An 11,881-nucleotide genomic window follows, 5' to 3' on the forward strand; every position below is an offset into this window, starting at 1 on the left:
ATTTCTTGACCAAAAATGGCCTTAAAGTTTTAACCCCGATACGGACATCTCTAAACGCGCTGTATATACGTAATGTGTAATGATCAGATAAATTTATAATTTTTATTTTTGTCAAAATCGATTAACTTTAGTTATGGAGCCTACTGGCATGTCCGGTTAGCACCACATTAAAGTAGACAGGTTCATCTTTCACGTGGTATACCTCTACTATCGGTAACAAAAATGATTTCTTGACCAAAAGTGGCCTTAAAGTTTTAACCCCGATACGGACATCTCTAAACGCGCTGTATATACGTTATGTGTAATGATCAGATAAATTTATAATTTTTATTTTTTTCAAAATCGATTAACTTTAGTTATGGAGCCTACTGGCATGTCCGGTTAGCACCACATTAAAGTAGACAGGTTCATCTTTCACGTGGTATACCTCTACTATCGGTAACAAAAATGATTTCTTGACCAAAAGTGGCCTTAAAGTTTTAACCCCGATACGGACATCTCTAAACGCGCTGTATATACGTAATGTGTAATGATAAGAAAAATGGTTAATTTTTATTTTTTCAAAATCGATTAACTTTAGTTATGGAGCCTACTGGCATGTCCGGTTAGCACCACATTAAAGTAGACAGGTTCATCTTTCACGTGGTATACCTCTACTATCGGTAACAAAAATGATTTCTTGACCAAAAATGGCCTTAAAGTTTTAACCCCGATACGGACATCTCTAAACGCGCTGTATATCTAATGTGTAATGATCCAAAAAATGATTTTTTTCCAAAATCGATTAACTTTAGTTATGGAGCCTACTAGGATGTCCGAATAGGACCACATTAAAGTAGAAAGGTTCATCTTTCACGTGGTATACCTCTACTATCGGTAACAAAAATGATTTCTTGACCAAAAATGGCCTTAAAGTTTTAACCCCGATACGGACATCTCTAAACGCGCTGTATATACGTAATGTGTAATGATAAGAAAAATGGTTAATTTTTATTTTTTCAAATACGATTAACTTTAGTTATGGAGCCTACTGGCATGTCCGGTTAGCACCACATTAAAGTAGAAAGGTTCATCTTTCACGTGGTATACCTCTACTATCGGTAACAAAAATGATTTCTTGACCAAAAATGGCCTTAAAGTTTTATCCCCGATACGGGACATCTCTAAACGCGCTGTATATACGTAATGTGTAATGATCAGATAAATTTATAATTTTTATTTTTTTCAAAATCGATTAACTTTAGTTATGGAGCCTACTGGCATGTCCGATTAGCACCACATTAAAGTAGACAGGTTCATCTTTCACGTGGTATACCTCTACTATCGGTAACAAAACTGATTTCTTGACCAAAAATGGCCTTAAAGTTTTAACCCCGATACGGACATCTCTAAACGCTCTGTATATACGTAATGTGTAATGATAAAAAAATGGTTAATTTTTATTTTTTCAAAATCGATTAACTTTAGTTATGGAGCCTACTAGGATGTCCGGTTAGCACCACATTAAAGTAGAAAGGTTCCTTTTTTACGTGATATACCTCTACTATCGGTAACAAAACTGATTTATTGACCAAAAGTGACCTTGAAGTTTTAACCCCGATACAGACCCTTCTCTAAACGCGCTGTATATACGTAATGTGTAATGATCAGATAAATTTATAATTTTTATTTTTTTCAAAATCGATTAACTTTAGTTATGGAGCTTACTGGCATGTCCGGTTAGCACCACATTAAAGTAGACAGGTTCATCTTTCACGTGGTATACATCTACTATCGGTAACAAAAATGATTTCTTGACCAAAAATGGCCTCAAAGTTTTAACCCCGATACGGACATCTCTAAACGCGCTGTTATATACGTTATGTGTAATGATCAGAATTTCTTTTTTTTTCTTCAAAATCGTTTAACTTTAGTTATGGAGCCTACTAGGATGTCCGAATAGGACCACATTAAAGTGGAAAGGTTCATCTTTCACGTGGTATACCTCTACTATCGGTAACAAAAATGATTTCTTGACCAAAAGTGACCTTAAAGTTTTAACCCCGATACAGACCCTTCTCTAAACGCGCTGTATATACGTTATGTGTAATGATCAGAATTTCTTTTTCTTTTTCAAAATCGATTTACTTTAGTTATGGAGCCTACTGGCATGTCCGGTTAGCACCACATTAAAGTAGACAGGTTCCTCTTTCACGTGGTATACCTCTACTATCGGTAACAAAATGATTTCTTGACCAAAAGTGGCCTTAAAGTTTTAACCCTGGTACGGACATCTCTAAACGCGCTGTATATACGTTATGTGTAATGATCCAAAAAATGATTAATTCCTGTGTGGGCAATTGGGCCTTTGAGGTTGCTGCATGGGTCCCGTTACAGTTAAAATATGAAGTCGTTGGTATTTTTGGATACCGCAATGTCCAATAGGGCCAACACCTCTAAACGAATTATCCTGCTTTTTGTTAACATAATCAAATCACGTGTGGGCCATGGGCCCTTGAGGCGATGGTAGAGGATAAATTTGTAGTCATAGGTTTTTCTTTTTTTAATACCCGACAACCTTATGGTCCAGCGCCAATAAAAAGAAATCATACTGCTCTCTTTTCACATGATTAAATCATGTGTGGGCCACGGGCCCTTTCTGGCTGCTGTATGGGTCCTGGTACATCATAAAGTTGTTGTTATTAGTATTTTTGGATACCCCAATTTCCAAAGGGTCCAATGCCACTTTAAGAATCACCCTGCTCTCATTTCACATAAATGAATCATATGTGGGCCACAGGCCTTTTTTGGTTGCTGCCTGCATGGGCCCATGTACATCATAAAGTTGCTGTAATTAGTATTTTGGGACACCCCAATGTTTAACTGGTGTACCGCAAAATGAATTATCCTTTTCTCTTTTCGCATGATTAATACCATTTTGATGGGCCCTTCTGCAGGGCCCGTCACAAGGTACAATTACTGTCATTGCTATGGTTCTAAAAGTATCTTACTTTGAGTTTTATCCAGCGCTTTTGCCTTGCGTCTTTCACATGATTAAATCAACATTTGAGCCCCCTATTTTAATTGAAGGCACATTTAGACTACATACACGCACATTGTGTGGCACGGCAGCAACACATAACCTTGAATCCTGGTCATAAACGGACATAAGCTGCCCATTAAACCCTCTGTCTCTTTTCAAATCTTCTGGGTTCCCGGTCCAGTTGAGTATCGAATCGATGCAGACTGGGTTGAAAGTAAACGCGGGCCAAGTGCAGTGCAATGCAATAAACTAGGCTCACATCACTGCAAGATGCGAGCCATCATAATGACGTCACAGGTCGATTTACTGCAAATTTATCCTCTACCATGGCCCAGACAACCTCAAGGGCCCATGGCCCACGCGTGATTTGATCATGTGCAAAGACACAAGGATTATTCTATAGTTGCATTGGACCCTTTATACATTGGAGAAACCAAAAAATACCATCTACGACTTTTATCTGTACCGGGCCCCAGGCAACAGCCATAAAGTGCCCATGGCCCACACATGATTTGATTATGTTAACAAAATCAGGATAATTCTTTTAGAGGTGTTGGCCCTATTGGACATTGCGGTATCTTAAAATACCAACGACTTCATTTTTAACTGTAACGGGGCCCATGCAGCAACCTCAAAGGCCCAATTGCCCACACAGGAATTAATCATTTTTTGGATCATTACACATAACGTATATATATGTTGAATTTGACATGTTGATAGACGTAATGACATATTGGTATTTTGTCTCGATATGTTCATATGGAATTGTAACATGTTGATATCGAATTGGACATATATATTAACTTGGACACTCCACTTCCTTTTTCGACATTTATGGAACGTTTGGCTCTCCGTACTCTTCGACTGTCTTTGTGTTATGTTTTCACTTAGTTTTGTATGATCTGATCATCTGATCACTGTATCGTCTCTGTATTCCAATCAAGTCTTGGTAATAAACAGAAAGTAATTCATCAATTCTTTTCATGTTGCGATCACTCAGCTGATTAGATTTAAGAACTTTCATTCTCGATTCAGCATGACCAATTGTGTCGTGGTACCGAAACTTTACGAACGTTTCTGGTAATACTACTTATATCTACATCTATATTAATATGTCGGTTCAAGTCACCGAGAAGTAACCCAGACCAAAAAGCAGATGACGGTAATAAAACAGTCTCCAATTCTTTCATAAGTACTGGAGAGTAAAATAGATTGGGATCATACATTTGTTCTTGTATTCACTGGCGGATCCAAGGGGGGGCCAAGGGGGGCCATGCCCCCCCCAAAGGTGAGCAAAAAAGTGTTTCCGAACATCCGCTAAATCGTATGATTGGAAATTTAAAAAATCGAGAGGAATAGCAGTGGTAGACTAGTCTAAACCTTTTTGTTTTCTGGTTTAAAATTAAATGCAGAGCTCCCAACTGACCCGCGATTCGCGGGAATTAGACCCGCAGTCTAACACCCAAACCCGCTGACCCGCACAAGCGTCCGAAAAACCGCATTGTAATTGTCAAGTATACATAAAAAAATTTGCATCGAATTTTGACTTAGCAACCATCATTTCTTTAGCATTTAGCATAATAGAATATAAAACCTCCTTTACAGCATCATTGAACCTTTGAATTGGGGCGAGCAGCGAACATTTTCATGCCACGGGAAAGAATGAATTATCACCTACTATTCAATTTATTGATGTTACACAAAAAAAAATGCATATTTCTCAGAAAAGTTTGGGTGACAAAAGCCTTTCTAAGTGCCACCATTTTACATGTAGGCATCACCAGGATTCAAAAAAAATTCAATAGGGGAGGGGGACACCCCCTCCCCTTATACCCCTCCCCCAGGACGGCGATTCGTGGCATGGACCAGCATTTGCCTTCTCAAGAGTTGGGAGCTATGTAAATGTATGAGCATGAGGATTTACAGTTTAACACCATTTTGCAGTTACAGGCTGGTTGTAAGAAATTTATAACCTATGAGAAATAAAATTTCTTGAGAAAGATGATCCCAACTTTGTTTCATAAATATTTTAGAAAATTACACCTGGGAAACATTTTTTTTAGAAGTAAATTAACATCACCATTGTACCCTTTTGTCGCACCAAATTGCATCTGAGGGCATTCAGCAATAGAAAATTTTCCAAAGGGGAGGGGGGCACCCCATCCCCTTAGACCCCTCCCCCATATCACTCTAATGCCACTTTGGCTCCTCCCAAACAGAGGCCCTGGATCCGCCAGTGCTTGTATTTGATATGCTACTGGATGTAACTAAGTGTGAATATAGGGTTTGTCATGTCTCATAGAGAGTCTGTTTAACTTATAAGACGTTTTATTGTTGTGATAATATTACAAATTATACTTTTACAAAGAGGTAATGAGAAGAGAGATTAATATCGTCAGTCATTCTTTAGAACCTCAAGATCATACTGCAGGATGATTCGTACTAGTTAACAAAGGTATCCGATCGTGTGTTAAATGTACAATGTATTCCACACAGACTTCATGTTGGTTATATGTGGTCTTATGGTACGATGTGAAGAATTTCTTGTAATGCCTCAAAAAGGTAAATGACTAACTTCTTTTGAAAAAAAATACAGTACGACGAAAAGTTATCAATTTTATTTGATTACATATTTTGTCTATATAGTCTGATATTTCGGTACAGGTGGAGCACAGAAGTAGATTTGATACAAACAGTAGCTATGGAGCACAAATATTCAGTTTGTTCCGACAAGAAGGACAAAATTGAATCATAATTAAATCTAATCAAGAAATCAGTTTTGTTAGGGGTCTGTATCGGGGTTAAAATTTAAGGCCATTTTTGGTCAAGAAATCATTTTTGTTACCGATAGTAGAGGTATACCACGTGAAAGATGAACCTGTTCACTTTAATGTGGTGCTAACCGGACATGCCAGTAGGCTCCATAACTAAAGTTAATCGATTTTGAAAAAAAATAAAAATGATAAATTTTTCTGATCATTACACATAACGTATATACAGCGCGTTTAGAGATGTCCGTATCGGGGTTAAAACTTTAAGGTCACTTTTGGTCAAGAAATCATTTTTGTTACCGATAGTAGAGGTATACCACGTAAAAGAGGAACCTTTCTACTTTAATGTGGTGCTAACCGGACATGCCAGTAGGCTCCATAACTAAAGTTAATCGATTTAGAAAAAAATTAAAAAATTAACATTTTTCTTATCATTACACATTACGTATATACAGCGCGTTTAGAGATGTCCGTATCGGGGTTAAAAGTTTAAGGTCACTTTTGGTCAAGAAATCATTTTTGTTACCGATAGTAGAGGTATACCACGTAAAAGAGGAACCTTTCTACTTTAATGTGGTGCTAACCGGACATCCTAGTAGGCTCCATAACTAAAGTTAATCGATTTTGAAAAAAATTAAAAAATTAACATTTTTCTTTTCAATACACGTTACGTATATACAGCGCGTTTAGAGATGTCCGTATCGGTTTTAAAACTTTAAGGTCACTTTTGGTCAAGAAATCATTTTTGTTACCGATAGTAGAGGTATACCACGTAAAAGAGGAACCTTTCTACTTTAATGTGGTGCTAACCGGACATGCCAGTAGGCTCCATAACTAAAGTTAATCGATTTTGAAAAAAATTAAAAAATTAACATTTTTCTTATCATTACACATTACGTATATACAGCGCGTTTAGAGATGTCCGTATCGGGGTTAAAACTTTAAGGTCACTTTTGGTCAAGAAATCATTTTTGTTACCGATAGTAGAGGTATACCACGTAAAAGAGGAACCTTTCTACTTTAATGTGGTGCTAACCGGACATCCTAGTAGGCTCCATAACTAAAGTTAATCGATTTTGAAAAAAAATAAAAATCATAAATTTTTCTGATCATTACACATAACGTATATACAGCGCGTTTAGAGATGTCCGTATCGGGGTTAAAACTTCAAGGTCACTTTTGGTCAAGAAATCATTTTTGTTACCGATAGTAGAGGCATACCACGTGAAAGATGAACCTGTCTACTTTAATGTGGTGCTAACCGGACATCCTAGTAGGCTCCATAACTAAAGTTAATCGATTTAGAAAAAAATTAAAAAATTAACATTTTTCTTATCATTACACATTACGTATATACAGCGCGTTTAGAGATGTCCGTATCGGGGTTAAAACTTTAAGGTCACTTTTGGTCAAGAAATCATTTTTGTTACCGATAGTAGAGGTATACCACGTAAAAGAGGAACCTTTCTACTTTAATGTGGTGCTAACCGGACATCCTAGTAGGCTCCATAACTAAAGTTAATCGATTTTGAAAAAAATTAAAAAATTAACATTTTTCTTATCATTACACATTACGTATATACAGCGCGTTTAGTGATGTCGGTATCGGGGTTAAAACTTTAAGGTCACTTTTGGTCAAGAAATCATTTTTGTTACCGATAGTAGAGGTATACCACGTAAAAGAGGAACCTTTCTACTTTAATGTGGTGCTAACCGGACATCCTAGTAGGCTCCATAACTAAAGTTAATCGATTTTGAAAAAAAATAAAAATGATAAATTTTTCTGATCATTACACATAACGTATATACAGCGCGTTTAGAGATGTCCGTATCGGGGTTAAAAGTTTAAGGTCACTTTTGGTCAAGAAATCATTTTTGTTACCGATAGTAGAGGCATACCACGTGAAAGATGAACCTGTCTACTTTAATGTGGTGCTAACCGGACATGCCAGTAGGCTCCATAACTAAAGTTAATCGATTTTGAAAAAAATAAAAAAATTAACATTTTTCTTATCATTACACATTACGTATATACAGCGCGTTTAGAGATGTCCGTATCGGGGTTAAAACTTTAAGGTCACTTTTGGTCAAGAAATCATTTTTGTTACCGATAGTAGAGGTATACCACGTGAAAGATGAACCTGTCTACTTTAATGTGGTGCTAACCGGACATGCCAGTAGGCTCCATAACTAAAGTTAATCGATTTTGAAAAAAAATAAAAATTATAAATTTATCTGATCATTACACATTACGTATATACAGCGCGTTTAGAGATGTCCGTATCGGTTTTAAAACTTTAAGGTCACTTTTGGTCAAGAAATCATTTTTGTTACCGATAGTAGAGGTATACCACGTAAAAGAGGAACCTTTCTACTTTAATGTGGTGCTAACCGGACATCCTAGTAGGCTCCATAACTAAAGTTAATCGATTTTGAAAAAAATTAAAAAATTACCATTTTTCTTATCATTACACATTACGTATATACAGCGCGTTTAGTGATGTCCGTATCGGGGTTAAAACTTTAAGGCCACTTTTGGTCAAGAAATCATTTTTGTTACCGATAGTAGAGGTATACCACGTAAAAGAGGAACCTTTCTACTTTAATGTGGTGCTAACCGGACATCCTAGTAGGCTCCATAACTAAAGTTAATCGATTTTGAAAAAAATTAAAAATGATAAATTGTTCTGATCATTACACATAACGTATATACAGCGCGTTTAGAGATGTCCGTATCGGGGTTAAAACTTCAAGGTCACTTTTGGTCAAGAAATCATTTTTGTTACCGATAGTAGAGGCATACCACGTGAAAGATGAACCTGTCTACTTTAATGTGGTGCTAACCGGACATGCCAGTAGGCTCCATAACTAAAGTTAATCGATTTTGAAAAAAATAAAAAAATAAACATTTTTCTTATCATTACACATTACGTATATACAGCGCGTTTAGAGATGTCCGTATCGGTTTTAAAACTTTAAGGTCACTTTTGGTCAAGAAATCATTTTTGTTACCGATAGTAGAGGTATACCACGTAAAAGAGGAACCTTTCTACTTTAATGTGGTGCTAACCGGACATCCTAGTAGGCTCCATAACTAAAGTTAATCGATTTTGAAAAAAATTAAAAATTAACCATTTTTCTTATCATTACACATTACGTATATACAGCGCGTTTAGAGATGTCCGTATCGGTTTTAAAACTTTAAGGTCACTTTTGGTCAAGAAATCATTTTTGTTACCGATAGTAGAGGTATACCACGTAAAAGAGGAACCTTTCTACTTTAATGTGGTGCTAACCGGACATCCTAGTAGGCTCCATAACTAAAGTTAATCGATTTTGAAAAAAATTAAAAAATTAACATTTTTCTTATCATTACACATTACGTATATACAGCGCGTTTAGAGATGTCCGTATCGGGGTTAAAACTTTAAGGTCACTTTTGGTCAAGAAATCATTTTTGTTACCGATAGTAGAGGTATACCACGTGAAAGATGAACCTGTCTACTTTAATGTGGTGCTAACCGGACATGCCAGTAGGCTCCATAACTAAAGTTAATCGATTTTGAAAAAAATAAAAATTATAAATTTATCTGATCATTACACATTACGTATATACAGCGCGTTTAGAGATGTCCGTATCGGTTTTAAAACTTTAAGGTCACTTTTGGTCAAGAAATCATTTTTGTTACCGATAGTAGAGGTATACCACGTAAAAGAGGAACCTTTCTACTTTAATGTGGTGCTAACCGGACATCCTAGTAGGCTCCATAACTAAAGTTAATCGATTTTGAAAAAAATTAAAAAATTACCATTTTTCTTATCATTACACATTACGTATATACAGCGCGTTTAGTGATGTCCGTATCGGGGTTAAAACTTTAAGGCCACTTTTGGTCAAGAAATCATTTTTGTTACCGATAGTAGAGGTATACCACGTAAAAGAGGAACCTTTCTACTTTAATGTGGTGCTAACCGGACATCCTAGTAGGCTCCATAACTAAAGTTAATCGATTTTGAAAAAAATTAAAAAATTACCATTTTTCTTATCATTACACATTACGTATATACAGCGCGTTTAGAGATGTCCGTATCGGGGTTAAAAGTTTAAGGTCACTTTTGGTCAAGAAATCATTTTTGTTACCGATAGTAGAGGTATACCACGTAAAAGAGGAACCTTTCTACTTTAATGTGGTGCTAACCGGACATCCTAGTAGGCTCCATAACTAAAGTTAATCGATTTTGAAAAAAAATAAAAATCATAAATTTTTCTGATCATTACACATAACGTATATACAGCGCGTTTAGAGATGTCCGTATCGGGGTTAAAACTTCAAGGTCACTTTTGGTCAAGAAATCATTTTTGTTACCGATAGTAGAGGCATACCACGTGAAAGATGAACCTGTCTACTTTAATGTGGTGCTAACCGGACATCCTAGTAGGCTCCATAACTAAAGTTAATCGATTTTGAAAAAAAATTAAAAATTAACATTTTTCTTATCATTACACATTGCGTATATACAGCGCGTTTAGAGATGTCCGTATCGGGGTTAAAACTTTAAGGTCACTTTTGGTCAAGAAATCATTTTTGTTACCGATAGTAGAGGTATACCACGTAAAAGATGAACCTTTCTACTTTAATGTGGTGCTAACCGGACATCCTAGTAGGCTCCATAACTAAAGTTAATCGATTTTGAAAAAAATTAAAAATTTAACATTTTTCTTATCATTACACATTACGTATATACAGCGCGTTTAGTGATGTCCGTATCGGGGTTAAAACTTTAAGGTCACTTTTGGTCAAGAAATCATTTTTGTTACCGATAGTAGAGGTATATCACGTAAAAGAGGAACCTTTCTACTTTAATGTGGTGCTAACCGGACATGCCAGTAGGCTCCATAACTAAAGTTAATCGATTTTGAAAAAAATTAAAAAATTACCATTTTTCTTATCATTACACATTACGTATATACAGCGCGTTTAGAGATGTCCGTATCGGGGTTAAAAGTTTAAGGTCACTTTTGGTCAAGAAATCATTTTTGTTACCGATAGTAGAGGTATACCACGTAAAAGAGGAACCTTTCTACTTTAATGTGGTGCTAACCGGACATCCTAGTAGGCTCCATAACTAAAGTTAATCGATTTTGAAAAAAATTAAAAAATTAACATTTTTCTTTTCATTACACGTTACGTATATACAGCGCGTTTAGAGATGTCCGTATCGGGGTTAAAACTTTAAGGTCACTTTTGGTCAAGAAATCATTTTTGTTACCGATAGTAGAGGTATACCACGTAAAAGAGGAACCTTTCTACTTTAATGTGGTGCTAACCGGACATCCTAGTAGGCTCCATAACTAAAGTTAATCGATTTTGAAAAAAAATAAAAATCATAAATTTTTCTTATCATTACACATTACGTATATACAGCGCGTTTAGAGATGTCCGTATCGGGGTTAAAACTTTAAGGTCACTTTTGGTCAAGAAATCATTTTTGTTACCGATAGTAGAGGTATACCACGTAAAAGAGGAACCTTTCTACTTTAATGTGGTGCTAACCGGACATCCTAGTAGGCTCCATAACTAAAGTTAATCGATTTTGAAAAAAATTAAAAAATTAACATTTTTCTTATCATTACACATTACGTATATACAGCGCGTTTAGAGATGTCCGTATCGGGGTTAAAAGTTTAAGGTCACTTTTGGTCAAGAAATCATTTTTGTTACCGATAGTAGAGGTATACCACGTAAAAGAGGAACCTTTCTACTTTAATGTGGTGCTAACCGGACATCCTAGTAGGCTCCATAACTAAAGTTAATCGATTTTGAAAAAAAATAAAAATCATAAATTTTTCTGATCATTACACATAACGTATATACAGCGCGTTTAGAGATGTCCGTATCGGGGTTAAAACTTCAAGGTCACTTTTGGTCAAGAAATCATTTTTGTTACCGATAGTAGAGGCATACCACGTGAAAGATAAACCTGTCTACTTTAATGTGGTGCTAACCGGACATCCTAGTAGGCTCCATAACTAAAGTTAATCGATTTTGAAAAAAAATAAAAATCATAAATTTTTCTGATCATTACA

The sequence above is a fragment of the Apostichopus japonicus genome, chromosome 16, assembly GCF_037975245.1.
Source record: "Apostichopus japonicus isolate 1M-3 chromosome 16, ASM3797524v1, whole genome shotgun sequence".
NCBI lineage: Eukaryota > Metazoa > Echinodermata > Holothuroidea > Aspidochirotida > Stichopodidae > Apostichopus > Apostichopus japonicus.